This window comes from Agelaius phoeniceus, chromosome 27 (assembly GCF_051311805.1).
Source record: "Agelaius phoeniceus isolate bAgePho1 chromosome 27, bAgePho1.hap1, whole genome shotgun sequence".
Classification (NCBI taxonomy): Eukaryota; Metazoa; Chordata; class Aves; order Passeriformes; family Icteridae; genus Agelaius; species Agelaius phoeniceus.
In genome coordinates this window covers 4,210,734-4,224,295 of record NC_135291.1, presented here as the reverse complement: position 1 = coordinate 4,224,295, position 13,562 = coordinate 4,210,734, and positions in this window count along the sequence as shown.

Sequence of the window (13,562 nt, the reverse complement as noted above, 5' to 3'; positions counted from 1 at the left end):
TTAAACGGGGCGTTCCAGCCAAATTATAGCCCCCTTTCTGTTGATTCTGTTAAAGAACTGGCCAAAGCTCAAAAAGATTTTGAGAGATCAAGTGAATATTTTAGAGGACTCCTTAAAGCTACATTATTCGCTCATATTTTAACCTCTGCTGACATCAAACACCTTTTTTCCTGCCTGTTATCCTCTTCTGAATATCTCTTGTGGGATGCAGCATGGAAAAAAGGATTGAGAGCAATTTTACCAGCTCTGTGGGCTGATGAAGCTACTGCTCGTGATGTTTATGGTAACATGATATCTCTCGACCATCTCTGTGGACAGGCAGGTTGGGAGGATGGAGCGAGTCAGGCAGAGGGCAGGTTGGGAGGATGGAGCGAGTCAGGCAGAGGGCATTCCCACAAGGGCTTTCAGAGAATGTGCTAGAGCAGCTGAGAAAGCTTTCTTTGGGCTCCGTCCTGGTATTCCAATTGAGAATTATTTGAAAATAACACAATCTCCATCTGAGTCCTTTTTGAGTTTTGTGGAAAGGTTGAGAAAAACTGTTGAATTGCAAGTTCAGAATGAAGGAGCCAGGATGGAAATCCTCACCGAGATTGCTAAAGAAAATGCCAATGAGAAGTGCAAAGCTGCTATCCTCAGCCTGCCTCTTGACCCAACGCCTACGCTGCAGGCCATGCTTGAAGTGTGTGAGAAGAAAGTTACCATCACCCTCGCTGACCACGACGAGAGACCAAAACCTCAGAGAAGGATTGCTGCAGTGGAAGCCCCTGAGCCACCATTTACCAGCCAGCTCCAGCACGCCACGATGCCACAAGAGAGAATCTCCAACTCTAATAGACCTTGCCACCTTTGTGGGAAGTTAGGGCATTGGATGCCTGACTGCCCTCTGAAAAAGCAGTTTTTAGATTTTAAATACAATAAGCTTAAAAACCAGAATTCCCCAAAGGACCACCTCTCAAAAAACTGAGTAAAGAGCGCTCCTTTCCCCAGCGCTATGACAAAAATAGGGTGGGCTCAATTCAAGTACAGGGGAGGGAAAAGAAATCTAGTGTAAAAGATGTATTTGTGCCAAGTGAGGCACTGGCTTTGAACAAAACAGAACATTCATTTCATTGGAACAATCCCAGACCAATTCTAACTACCGACTCTCCCCATAACCCTTACAGGTTGGCGTTGACAGAGGCTCTCCATCTCAAAGACACTAACTGGCATTTCATATCTGTTAACCCTGAACAGCCAGGTACTTGGACACAGCTTTGCCAGAAACGTCACAGTAAGTATGTCATTCTTGGGGACACAAAACACACACCCCAAGAAATTAATATTCCTTCGGGTCTCATATCATCAGACCCGAAACAATTTGTCATATGGCTCCATTGTACTCACCCACCTGTGTACTTGCCCAAAGGCCAAATCATAGCCCAAGCCATCCCAGTGCCTGAGCCTCCATGGGACCAGGAGCAAGCAGACACCCTCAGAGGTAAACTCCATCCCAATGTCTGCTGGACTCAGGTATTGGGAAAAGAAAAACCCAAGCTATCATGTGGGTTGCACCGTGGTGGCGAGTACAAGTCCATACAAGGACTTTTAGATACCGGAGCAGATGTCACGATCATTCCATCTAAAGAGTGGCCATCACACTGGGAATTGCAAAACGTAGCACGACACGTGAAAGGTGTAGGGGGAATTCAATTGGCAAGACAGTCAAAAAACGTTGTTCAAATTGAAGGACCCAATGGCAAAATAGCTTCCATTCGCCCGTTTGTTTTAGATTACACAGAGCCCCTCTGGGGCAGAGATTTAATGGTTCAATGGGGAACCACAATTGACATCCCAGAAAACCCGCAGGTTTTTTGGGGAGCGGTCGCTGAAGTGCGCCATGCCCAAAAATTGATTTGGAAAACTGATACTCCAATACGGGTAGTTCAGCGGCCGCTCAATAAAACCAAATTAAAGGCGCTTGAAGAGCTTGTACAAGAGCAGTTAGAAAAAGGTCACATTGTGGAGACCACGTCGCCGTGGAATTCGCCTGTCTTTGTCATTAAAAAACCAAACAAAGACAAGTGGCGGCTTCTCCATGATCTCCGTCAAATTAACAACGTTATTGAGGACATGGGCTCCCTACAACCAGGGATGCCCTCACCAAGCATGCTTCCACAAAATTGGTCTTTAGCTGTAATTGACATCAAAGATTGTTTTTTTCACATTCCCCTACATCCTGACGATGCTCCGCGTTTTGCCTTTTCGGTTCCCACCATTAACCTGGAGGCCCCAATGAAGAGATACCACTGGACGGTCCTCCCTCAGGGTCTAAAAGTCAGTCCTGTGATTTGCCAGCGGTACGTTTCTTCCTTGTTGTCTCCAGTCCGTGAAGCTGCAGGAGATTCCATCATCCTGCACTACATGGATGACATCCTGGTGTGTGCCCCAAGTGATGACATGCTTACTCACACACTTGACCTGACAATCAATGCATTGGTTGCTGCAGGGTTCGAGCTCCAAGAAGAAAAGATTCAAAAGATGCCACCTTGGAAGTACCTGGGCCTTGAAATTGGAAAGCGGACCATTGTGCCGCAAAAATTGACTATCAAACATGATATCAAAACCTTAGCGGATCTCCATCAACTTTGTGGATCCTTAAATTGGGTGAGACCTTGGCTAGGCATTTCCACCGAAGACCCAGCCCCCCTTTTCAATTTGTTAAAAGGGGGAGATGACCTTAGTGCTCCTAGGACCCTCACCCAGGAAGCGAGAACCGCACTGGAGAAAGTTCAGGAAATCATGTCTACTAGACAGGCCCACAGGTGCCAGCAGGGTCTCCCCTTCAAATTTATCATCTTAGGCAAGTTGCCACACCTCCATGGGATGATTTTTCAGTGGGAAACTGTCCAGGCAAGGAAAGGTGACCAGGTCAAGAAAGATCCCCTCTTAATTATAGAGTGGGTCTTTCTCAGTCACAACAGGTCAAAAAGGATGACAATGCCACAGGAGCTGATGGCAGAATTGATCCGGAAAGCAAGGATTCGGATCAGAGAATTGGCAGGGTGTGACTTTGACTGCATTTACATTTCCTTAAACCTGAAATCAGGCCATCTGTCTCAAGCAATGCTAGAGCAATTTTATCAAGAGAATGAAGCCTTGCATTAGCGCTAGATAGCTACACAGGCCAAATTTCGATTCACCGACCGGCCCACAAAATTTTCAATTCAGATGTTCAGTTTTCATTATCACTGACAAGTATTCAGAGCAGGACACCTCTAAAAGCACTGACAGTTTTTACTGACGCGTCTGGTGCGTCTCACAAGTCAGTGGTAACTTGGAAAGATCCCCAAACTCAATAGTGGGAAGCAGATATTGCCAAGGTGGAAGGATCACCCCAAATTGCTGAGTTGGCCGCTGTAGTCAGAGCTTTTGAGAAGTTTCCCGAGCCTTTAAATGTAGTTACTGATTCAGCTTATGTTGCAGGTGTAGTGTCTAGGGCAGAGAATGCTGTGTTGCAAGAAGTTTCCAACATTCCTTTATATGAATTACTTTCTAAGTTAGTAAGAATTATCTCTTGCCGAGAACACCCATTTTATGTAATGCATGTTAGGTCACACACAGACCTGCCGGGGTTCATTGCAGAGGGAAACCGGAAAGCTGATGCCCTTGCGGCTACAGCCAAGATGGCCCCGCTCCCAGATGTATTCCAACAAGCAAAGATCAGTCATCAATTTTTTCATCAGAATGCACCTGCCTTAGTTCGGCAATTCCACCTGAAGCACAAACAAGCCCAAGCCATCGTAGCCACATGCCCTTCTTGTCAAAATCAGTCACTACCTACCTTAAGTGCAGGTGCAAACCCTAGGGGCTTGCAGAGCTGCGAAGTGTGGCAGACAGATGTAACCCACATCCCATCATTTGGCAGATTTAAATATGTCCACGTCTCCGTGGATACCTTTTCTGGTGCCATCTATGCTTCTGCCCACACAAGGGAGAAAGCCAGTGAGGTAAAGAAGCATTTCATGCAAGCCTTTTCCACATTAGGAATCCCTAAGGTCATCAAAACAGACAATGGCCCAGCATACAAGTCCAAAGACCTTCGGAGCTTCCTGCAGCAATGGGGAATAGAACACAAAACAGGCATCCCCTATTCCCCGACAGGCCAAGCTGTGGTGGAGAGAGCCCATCAGAACCTAAAAAAGGTTCTACACCGACAACATGAAGTGATGAAAACGGAGACCCCTCAAATCCAGCTGTCCAAAGCGCTGTTGACACTGAATTTTTTGAACTGTACCTATGAAAACCTTAACCCACCTATTATAAGACATTTTAACGAGAACAGTCAGCACAAACTAAAAGTCCGTCCACCAGTCCTCATAAAGGACCCTGAAACTTGGAAAATAGAGGGGCCCCATGAGCTCGTAGTCTGGGGTAGGGGATATGCGTGCGTATCCACTCCCTCAGGCTTGAGATGGATCCCCTCCAGGTGGGTGAGACCGTACATTCCTAAGGTGTCAAAGGACAAAGCTACAACACAGGTAGCCAGTGCCTGCTGGAGGAGGAAGCGCCGTCAGACTCTTTAAAGTTAGATTGTTGTTACCTGGACCTTATCCCTAACATTTTTTATTTTCAGTTTTAGTGTTTACCTTTGATCTGAACTCAGCCCTGGTGTCATCAGAATGAGCCCCATCCTTCCGTTGCTTCTGTTGACAGCCGTCCATCCAGGTCAGATGTGGATTGTTCCACAGCCTCAGGCAAATGTGTGGACCACCCTCGCCAGAGTCCTCAACCAAGACCACATTTGTCTGTCAGCCTCTTCTGTGTCTGACCCGATGTCCACTTGCCTTGTGGGGATCCCATCTAAATATGATGAATTTCCGCCAACATTAGCTGCTCCCCTTCCCCCAGTATATAATCCATTATCCCCTTGGTCAAAATTAATTGATAGACAAGCAGTAGCAGAAAAAGAACCCCAAGAATTTGAACTCCTTGGTTCTGCCAAGGCATTCTATTGTGTTCAGTTTACGTTTACACCAAAAGATCAAGTAGATTTGTACCATGAAGTCAAACAGTTTAAAGTGAATTATACAGCAAAAATTTGGTGTAAGAAAATTTCCCAAGTAGGAATACCTTCTACCCCTGATAATAAGCCCCGTGCCCTTCCTAAGGGGTTTTGCCTCATTTGTGGTGACAGGGCATGGGCAGGCATCCCCTCTCGTCTAATCGGAGGTCCATGCACCATTGGAAAGCTGAGCCTGTTTACACCCAACAAAACCCAAATCATGGATTGGCGAACCAAAACCAGCACCCGCAATTCGGCCCGCAAAAAGAGAGATTTAAGGAATCTGGACCCAAATTGCGATTCTAAAATTGTACATTGGTCCAAACCAAAAGGAGTTGCGATCACCGTGTTTTTGCCATGGGTGTCTGCAGCTAAAGCTCTAGGTGAATTATCACATCTAGAGTGTTGGGTTGCTAAACAGGCCAATATTACATCAGCTGCACTTTCAGACCTCCTGGCAGACGATGAAACAACAAGGCAAGCCACCCTACAAAATCGGGCTGCAATTGATTTTCTTCTCTTGCTACATAATCATCATTGTGAGGAGTTTGAAGGTCTCTGTTGCCTGAATCTGTCATCCAAAGCTGAAAATGTCCACAAAATCATCGGAAAGATGCAACAAATGGTCCAAGACATCAAGCAAGAAACAGCGGACTGGATGGATTGTGGTAGGCCAGGGACAGGCGTTCGGAAGATTTCGGGCTGTAACGGAAAATTACAGGAATCCTTCTACCCCCCTCCCCATAGATAAGGATCACCCTTGGAATGTAGCCAGACGTGTAGCCCCCCTAACCTATGCATGCCAGTAACTTTCCACTCCACACTAACCCTAGAAAGTATAGCCAAACCCCTGTCTGACGTAGAGAGACCCCTTAGTCCATAAATACCCTTAAGACCCCTCAATAAACGCCTTTAACCGTCCACCACATTGGTGTCAGTGTCCGTTATTGGCCACAAGGGATCCCACAAAGGAGATCGAAGTGCTGGACCCCGATACCAGGTCATCACGGCCTTCACAAGAAGGCAACATAGTGGTGCTGAAACCCGGGAAGCGACGAGTCCGGGCGACGGGGGTACTCCTGGCCAGGGGACAGCACTCAATGCCGGAACGGCTGTAGTGAAGAAGGGGGATGCCCCAGGACCCGCGATTCGTATGGAAGCGATAGCGAAGGTCGTAAGTTTGATACATATGCAATGGGGAATCAAATGTGAACTCAGGAATTTTAATCTCGCATTGACGAGGCTCCTAGAGATTGGGGTCATTTCTCGACCCATAGATATATTACACTCTGAGGTGTGGCAGAAATGTACTGTCGCGCTAGCAGAGGACACAAAAGCCACAGGCAGCAGCAAAAGCCTGAAAGCGTGGGGGAAGGCAGAAGCTGCCCTACGCAAAGCATTAGAAGAACAGGAGACGTGGAATGCTGCACGCTCCTGTTTGTTAATCACGCCACAGCTGGGGGAGGGGGCGATAACGCGAAACCCCCCTGGTGGCGACTCGATTGAGAGCGGGGAGACGGGGGGGCCGGGCACACCCCATCCCTCCTCCAGCCCAAAGCCCCCGGAGCCCTCGGAGCCCCCGGGGGACCCCCTGACCCCTTCGGGGGACCCGCCGGGGCCCAGACCACCTCCGGAGCCCCCCGGAATGCCCGCGGGCCCCCCGGCCATCCCTTCCCTGCCGATGGCCGACTTAGCGCAAGAAGCGGAGGGACTCGCACGGTCCTTTTGGGAGGGGCTGGCGGCAGAAGCCCGAAATATCGAGAGGGCTGGTGCGCGGGCGAGCGGCGGAGGGGATCCGCCGCCCTACCCGTTTGAATATGGCGCGGGTGGCCGGGGAGAGGGGTGGAGCCCGCCGGCTCGCGGCGGGAAGAACCCAGAACCGCGGCCAGCTGCGAACACGCATGCGCGGGAAACCAGCGCTGAGCCCATGCCCGGCCGAGAGCCGCGGATCCCAGCAGACGCGCATGCGTGGGGGTGCGACAGAGGGCGGGCACTCACTCGGGAGCCGCGCCCACTGATGCCACCATATATGGGAGAGATCCCTCCCTGCGGGAGGCAGGGCGAGCCCAGGGGGCGGCACCGGCAGCGGCATCAGCACCGCCCCCGAGGGGAGGAGCGGGGCCGTAGCCGGACAAAACGGCAGCAGAGACCGGAAGTATATTGGCAGTCGACTTCCGACTCTGAAGGGAGCCACAGCTCCCCAGATCGCTCTGCGGAGCCCACCGAGTCCAGCAGCGACTCGGAGGCAGAGAAAACAGAATCAATGCGGTTTCGGACGAAACCAATTAAAACTTTTAACACAACCGGGAACCAGCCCCAATACGAACTCACCGACTGGGGTAAAATCAAAATCGAATGCGCAGAATGGGCACCCGCAGCATCGGTGCATGCCTTCCCGGTGAGAATTACGGGACCCCAAGGGAACCAGCAAAGAACGTATACTCCCGTTAATTCCAAAGACGTTCAGACAATAGTAAAAGCTATCTCAGAAAAAGGAATTAACTCAGGGGTGGTTTCCACTCTCGAGGATGGTCTTTTTACCAATGATGATTTACTCCCTTTTGATATAGTGCAAATAAGCCGTATGCTTTTTGATGGGGCGGGTTTGATAATATTTAAACAGGAATGGACGGACCAATGTGCAACCATGCTCGCTCAGACGGCGGGGGAAGGGCAGCCACTCCACGGGTGGAGTTTATCTAGGTTGTTGGGGAAGCATGACGAAGTAGCCACACCCCAGCAACAAGCTGCACAGCTTTGGATCGAGGAAGTCAGGGCGACTTCCCAGGCGGCCAGAGAAGCTATACGCGCCGCATCCAGGGTGGTGGCCAAACCGACACCACGGTCGACCATCAAACAGGGGGAGAGTGAAGGCTTTACACAATTTGTCGACCGCCTTCAGGCTGCGGTGGACTCTTCTAATTTACCCGCTGTCGCAAAAGGCCCGGTGGTAACTGACTGCCTTCGGCAACAATGTAACACTGTAACCAAAGATATATTGCGTTCCCTACCAGCCGGGGCCAGCCTGGCTGAAATGATTAAGCATGTTGTGAGGGAAGAGCAGTTGGCCCCACTTCAGGCAACCGTACACACCCTAACCAGTGTGATGGCCTGCGTCCAATGTGGTCAGTCAGGTCATGTTGCGGCTAACTGCCCCCAGCCGGCACAGCGTCCCCAGGCAACACCCTCGCCCCAGCAGCGTCCCAGAGGGGTCTGCTGGAACTGTGAGAGGAGAGGTCACCTCGCTAGGGACTGTAGATCCCGGCCCCGGGGAAACGGGAGAGGGGGGGGGCATGCAGGCCATATTCAGCCCCCTCCCGCTCTGGATGCGAGACGGCCCATCTATGCCAACCCACAGTGGGGCAGGGGATCCTCATACCCTATGCTCCCACACGAGGCAGTCAGTATTGCACCCCCGCCAGCGATACAAAGGAAGGGCTATGCAGCACCACCAACCGTACCCTCACACCCCCCCATCATCACAAGCCACGCAAGCGCTACAGGACCAGCAGGGGACGCCCCAAACCAGGACCCCTGGGTGGCCCTGGCCATGAAAATAGGGAAGGAACCCCTGAGGGTGAGGGGGACATGCCGCCTCTATGGCAGTCAGGACCCCCACATCGTAGGGCTTCAGTTTTGGGCAGACACGGGATCAGACTGCACGATTCTCCCCCAGTCGCATTGGCCCAGGCATTGGCAGTTTTAGGAAGTCCCTCCAGTGAACGGGGTGGGGGGACAAACCTGGGCGTGGAAAAGCACCCAGCTGGTGGCTATAACACTTCACACGAACAAGGGACCAGAAGACAGTAGCGATTTACCCCTACATTTTGCAAAACTCTCCACCACTAATAGGAAGGGACGTCCTTGCTATGCTAGGAGTCAGGATTACAAATTTATCATAAAGGCCACTGCTTTACACCCTCAGCTGCCGATCAAATTGACTTGGAAATCATCAGATCCTACTTGGAGGGAGCAGTGGCCTTTGTCAGAGCCTCGAGTGGCAGCTTTGCTGGAACTGGTCGACCGCGAAGTGCAAAAGGGTCACACAGAACCCTCCACCAGCCCATGGAACACCCCTGTGTTTGTAATCCCCAAAAGGTCCGGAGAGGGTTATCGTCTCGTCCACAACTTGAGAGAAGTGAACAAGATGATTCGACCCATGGGTCCAGTCCAGACACTGCTACCCATGAATTCAGCTATCCCTGAAGGACAGCCGTGCGCAGTGCTGGACATCAAAGACTGTTTCTTCTCGATACCCCTGCATCCGGACGACAGAGAACACTTCGCCTTTTCCGTTGCGTTTCCAAACGGTAATCGGCCTAACCTCCGTTTCCAATGGAGGGTGCTTCCACAGGGCCCAGTGGACAGTCCTGTTATCTGCCAGGTCACCATGGACAGAGCACTGATGCCAGTCACGAGAGACTTGCCTGGCAGAAACTTACTCAGGTTTCCCAAGACCCTTTTCCCTAGTCAGAGCTCAACCTCCTACCTCATTACAGTGCCTATGTATAGGACTACCTCATTCATTTGTGAAAGGGGGGGGGGGAAGTGTGGTAGGTAAGGGACAGGCGTTCGGAAGATTTCGGGCTGTGACGGAAAATTACAGGACTCCTTCTGCCCCTCTCCCCAGAGATAAGGATCACCCTTGGAATGTAGCCAAACATGTAGCCCCCCTAACCTATAGATGCCAGTAACTTTCCACTCCATACTAACCCTAGAAAGTATAGCCAAACCCCTTTCTGACGTAGAGAAACCCCTTAGTCCATAAAACCCCTTGAGACAGAAGAATAAATCGCCTTTAACCGTCCACCACATTGGTGTTAGCGTCCGTTACTGGCCCGAGAGGTCCCGGGAGGGGATCACCGTGCTGAACTCCGAAACCAGGTCGCCGCTGCCTTCCCAAGAAGGAAACATAGCAGACGCTGTGTGGTTGTGTACCTTAAGTCTACACCTCCCTGTCATGGTTTTGGTCCCTTCACAAAATGACTGAAAACCTCAGCGCAAAAGTTGAAGCTGAATTTTATGCTCTACTAGCCAAACACAATGCCAAACCTTCTCCCGGAGGAGAAGAACGGGCACAAAGTAACTGATTTAATTTGAAAAATGTTATTGATAGAGTATGTTCTTTACAACATGAAACAAAATTTAAACTGGGCAAAAATAAAACTATTCTCTGCTCAGTTTTGGGAGCTTGTCTCACAGAAGCTATAAAAACTCTCTTAAACTGAAGAAGTGAGGAAAAAGCTATAATGGACTCCCTTCAAAGCCTAGTTGAAATTTGGCAAAAACAACTAAATGAAGAAAGAAATGAGATCCATCTGTTACGAGCTGCCCTTAGAGAGGAACATGTTAAGAATTCACTGAATGCTGATTCCTCAACACAGGCAGAGGAAAAGAAACTCCTCACATTAAACAGATTTATCCCTATAAGGAACTAGAAGCAGTAAAAAAACTGTGGAGAAAACTGCTGCCCTCATTTGAGACCCTTGGTTAAAACAGAATATAATTATATTAATGATGAAGATTTTGAACCACATATCACAACTAAACAAATACCATTCAGCACTACCAAATTGACTAAGCTGAAGAAAGAATTTGGGTGCCTTCCACAAGAATCGGAGACAGAATATGTCTTCCAAGTGTCCCTCACTGGTGGAGATCAAATTAAATTAACTGAACAGGAGGCCAGTGGGTACTGGGGACATGGAGTTTTCCTAACAACAGGAGATAAGTGTGACACGTGGTCCCTGACACAATGTGTGCCTTTCTGGGCCGGGGGAATTAATCCTTTGGAAAGGGGAGACCCTTTAGCTATAGTCAGTGCCCCCGACCAGCTTTTGGAAGGCGCCCACAAAGCCACCTGCCTGCAAATGATTCATGAAAAAGGTTGATTCCTGGTTTTCAGTCACCAGTGCAATTACCTGTAAAGCCTGAAATTATGACTCCTTTAATTTGAGGGCTTCCTAAACCTACAGCAATTACTTTACAGAAAACCATAATGGCCTTGGGTCCCATAGAGAGACTAGATAGATTCCTTGGTAACCCCACTGACCAAACTGGATCTACTGATCCTGGTTTCACTCCATACTCCATCCCCTCACAGCCCCCAGCTTCTCAATCTGATTCACCTGCCAGTAGCCATAAAGTTTGGACATGGAGTGAGGTTGCAGTAGATTTGATTAATTACAGTAGATGATATGGACCTGTAAAAACCCTGGAGGAGAAATCAGAAAAAACAAACGGTGTTTGGTTTATCGGGGCTCCTCACGGTGAAAATTTAGGGAAGGGAAAACAGATCTCTAACTGCCAACGTTGGTGGTTGTTGGAAGTTAAAAGGGGAGTCCCCAGAGAGGTGATGGATGGTTTGCCCCTTGATAAATTACAGAAAATAATAACTAATTGGCACTATCAGAAACCGAATTTTTCAGTTCAACCCAGTGCACCCCTCCCGTCTCAGAATCCAGCCAGTGAGCCAAAAGAAACCCTCTCCCAGCCTCTCCCTCAGAATTTAGGATGTGAGCCAAAGCAAACACAGAACCAGAGAAACTAGGCTCTCCATCCCTTATAGGTGAGCAAAGGGCTGGAGCATGGATGTATCTGAGAATGCTCACTAAACATAAATCAGGAGATATATTGATCACAGCTATCAAAGGCCTCAAACAGGCACTTGTAACCTTTCTGATTGACACTGGGGCACAAATCTCTGCACTAACAAAAAGGATGCCCAGAAGTGTAGAATTGTTCCTACAAAGAAACAATGATGTGCTTTAAATGCCCTAGGAACTACAGAATCTATGAATGTGGCCTTAGTAAAACTCACACTCCATGGAGAGCAGAATCAATTAGTTGTCAAAATTGGGGATATTCCAAACAATTTATTAGGGATGGATGTTATTGCTGGGAGGTAGTGGGAAGATTCTGAGGGATTCCTGTGGTCATTTGGTGTGCCACATCTTAACATTAGACTGCTCCAAGCTGCATCCTCCTCACTGTCTAGCAAAATTACTCATGTAAAACAATACCCTCTACCTTCTGGTGCCAAAGAGGGCATCAACTGGTTATACAGGACTTGTGAGACCAAGGAGTAATAGTCAATACCCATTCTCTTTTCAACTTGCCAGTGTGGCCAGTTTGGAAACCCAATGAGAAGTGGAGGCTGACAGTAGACTTCTGCAGGCTTAATGCCAACACAGACCCTCTTACAGCAGAGGTCCCAAATTTGGCTGAATTAATGACATCAATTCAAGAAAAAGCTCACTCAATCATGGCAACTATAGATGTCAAAGACATGTTTTTTATGATACCCATACAGCCAGAAGATATGGACCTATTTGCCTTCACATGGGAAGGACAGCAATACACTTTCACTAGGCTTCCCCAAGGCTACAAACACTCCCCCACTTTGGCCCACCCTACTTTAGCCCAGGAATTAGAAAAAATACCCAAACCTGACAACGTAGCTGTTTATCAATACATTGATGACATTCTGGGCTGGGGGCGGGGGGGGGGGGTGTGTGTGAAATAGAGGTAGTAGGGAAACATCAGCAGGAAATAATCTCTCACTTAGAAAGTCTTGATTTGCAGATGCCCCCAGAGAAAATTCAGAAGTCTTCTCAGGAAGTGAAGTTTTTGGGAATTTGCTGGAAAGGAGGTATGACATGTATTCCACCTGATATCCTAACCTCTTTAGATCAGATCAAAATGCCTGAGTCCAGGAAAGATCTCCAGCAAGCTCTAGGATTATTAGTGTTCTGGAGAAAACACATTCCAGATCTTTCAATAATTGCTAGGCCCCTTCATGACTTGCTGAGCAAACGGGGTGAAATGGGATTGGACTCCTTCTCAGGAGGAAGCATTGCAATTGCTGTTTTTTGAAGCAACAGCTCACCAAGCACTGGACCCTGTCCATCCCACAGATCCCTTTCAGGTGGAATGGGGATTTGGCTCCTCAGGGCTGTCAGTACAGCTACGGCAGCAGGGTCCTGAGGGTCCGATGTGTGGGAGGTAAAGATATTGCGATGTTACGGTCAGGCAGAACCCCTCCCCTTTTACTGTTACCTTTTACCGTTAACCCCTGTTATAAATGACCTGGTTCAACTGTTAATCAAGGCCATTTTACCGTCCACCACATTGGTGTGTGCATGTACTTGGTCTGTGTGGCAAAGGTGCTGCCACCGAGCCGTTCTTGACCCAGGACCCCACGCCTCAAGTGTCGGCAACAAGTGGTGCCAAAACCCGGGACAATCCGGGAAGCAGGAACCGCCTGGGCAAGTGAACGGCAGCCGGAGCAGCAGGACTGTCCCCGGCAGGGAGGACGCTCCCAGAGGACCGGCGAGAGGGGAACGTCTCGCGCTTAGGACCGGCAAAGGAGGAAGTCTGGCACCGAGGACCGGCGAAGGAGAAAATGGAGTACCTCCCAAAGGTCATTTTTAAAATTCATAGGCAGTGGGGCGTAGACTGCGAGCCAGGAGATTTTATCCTTGTAGTGTCGAGGCTCCTGCGGATTGGGGTTATTGGGCAG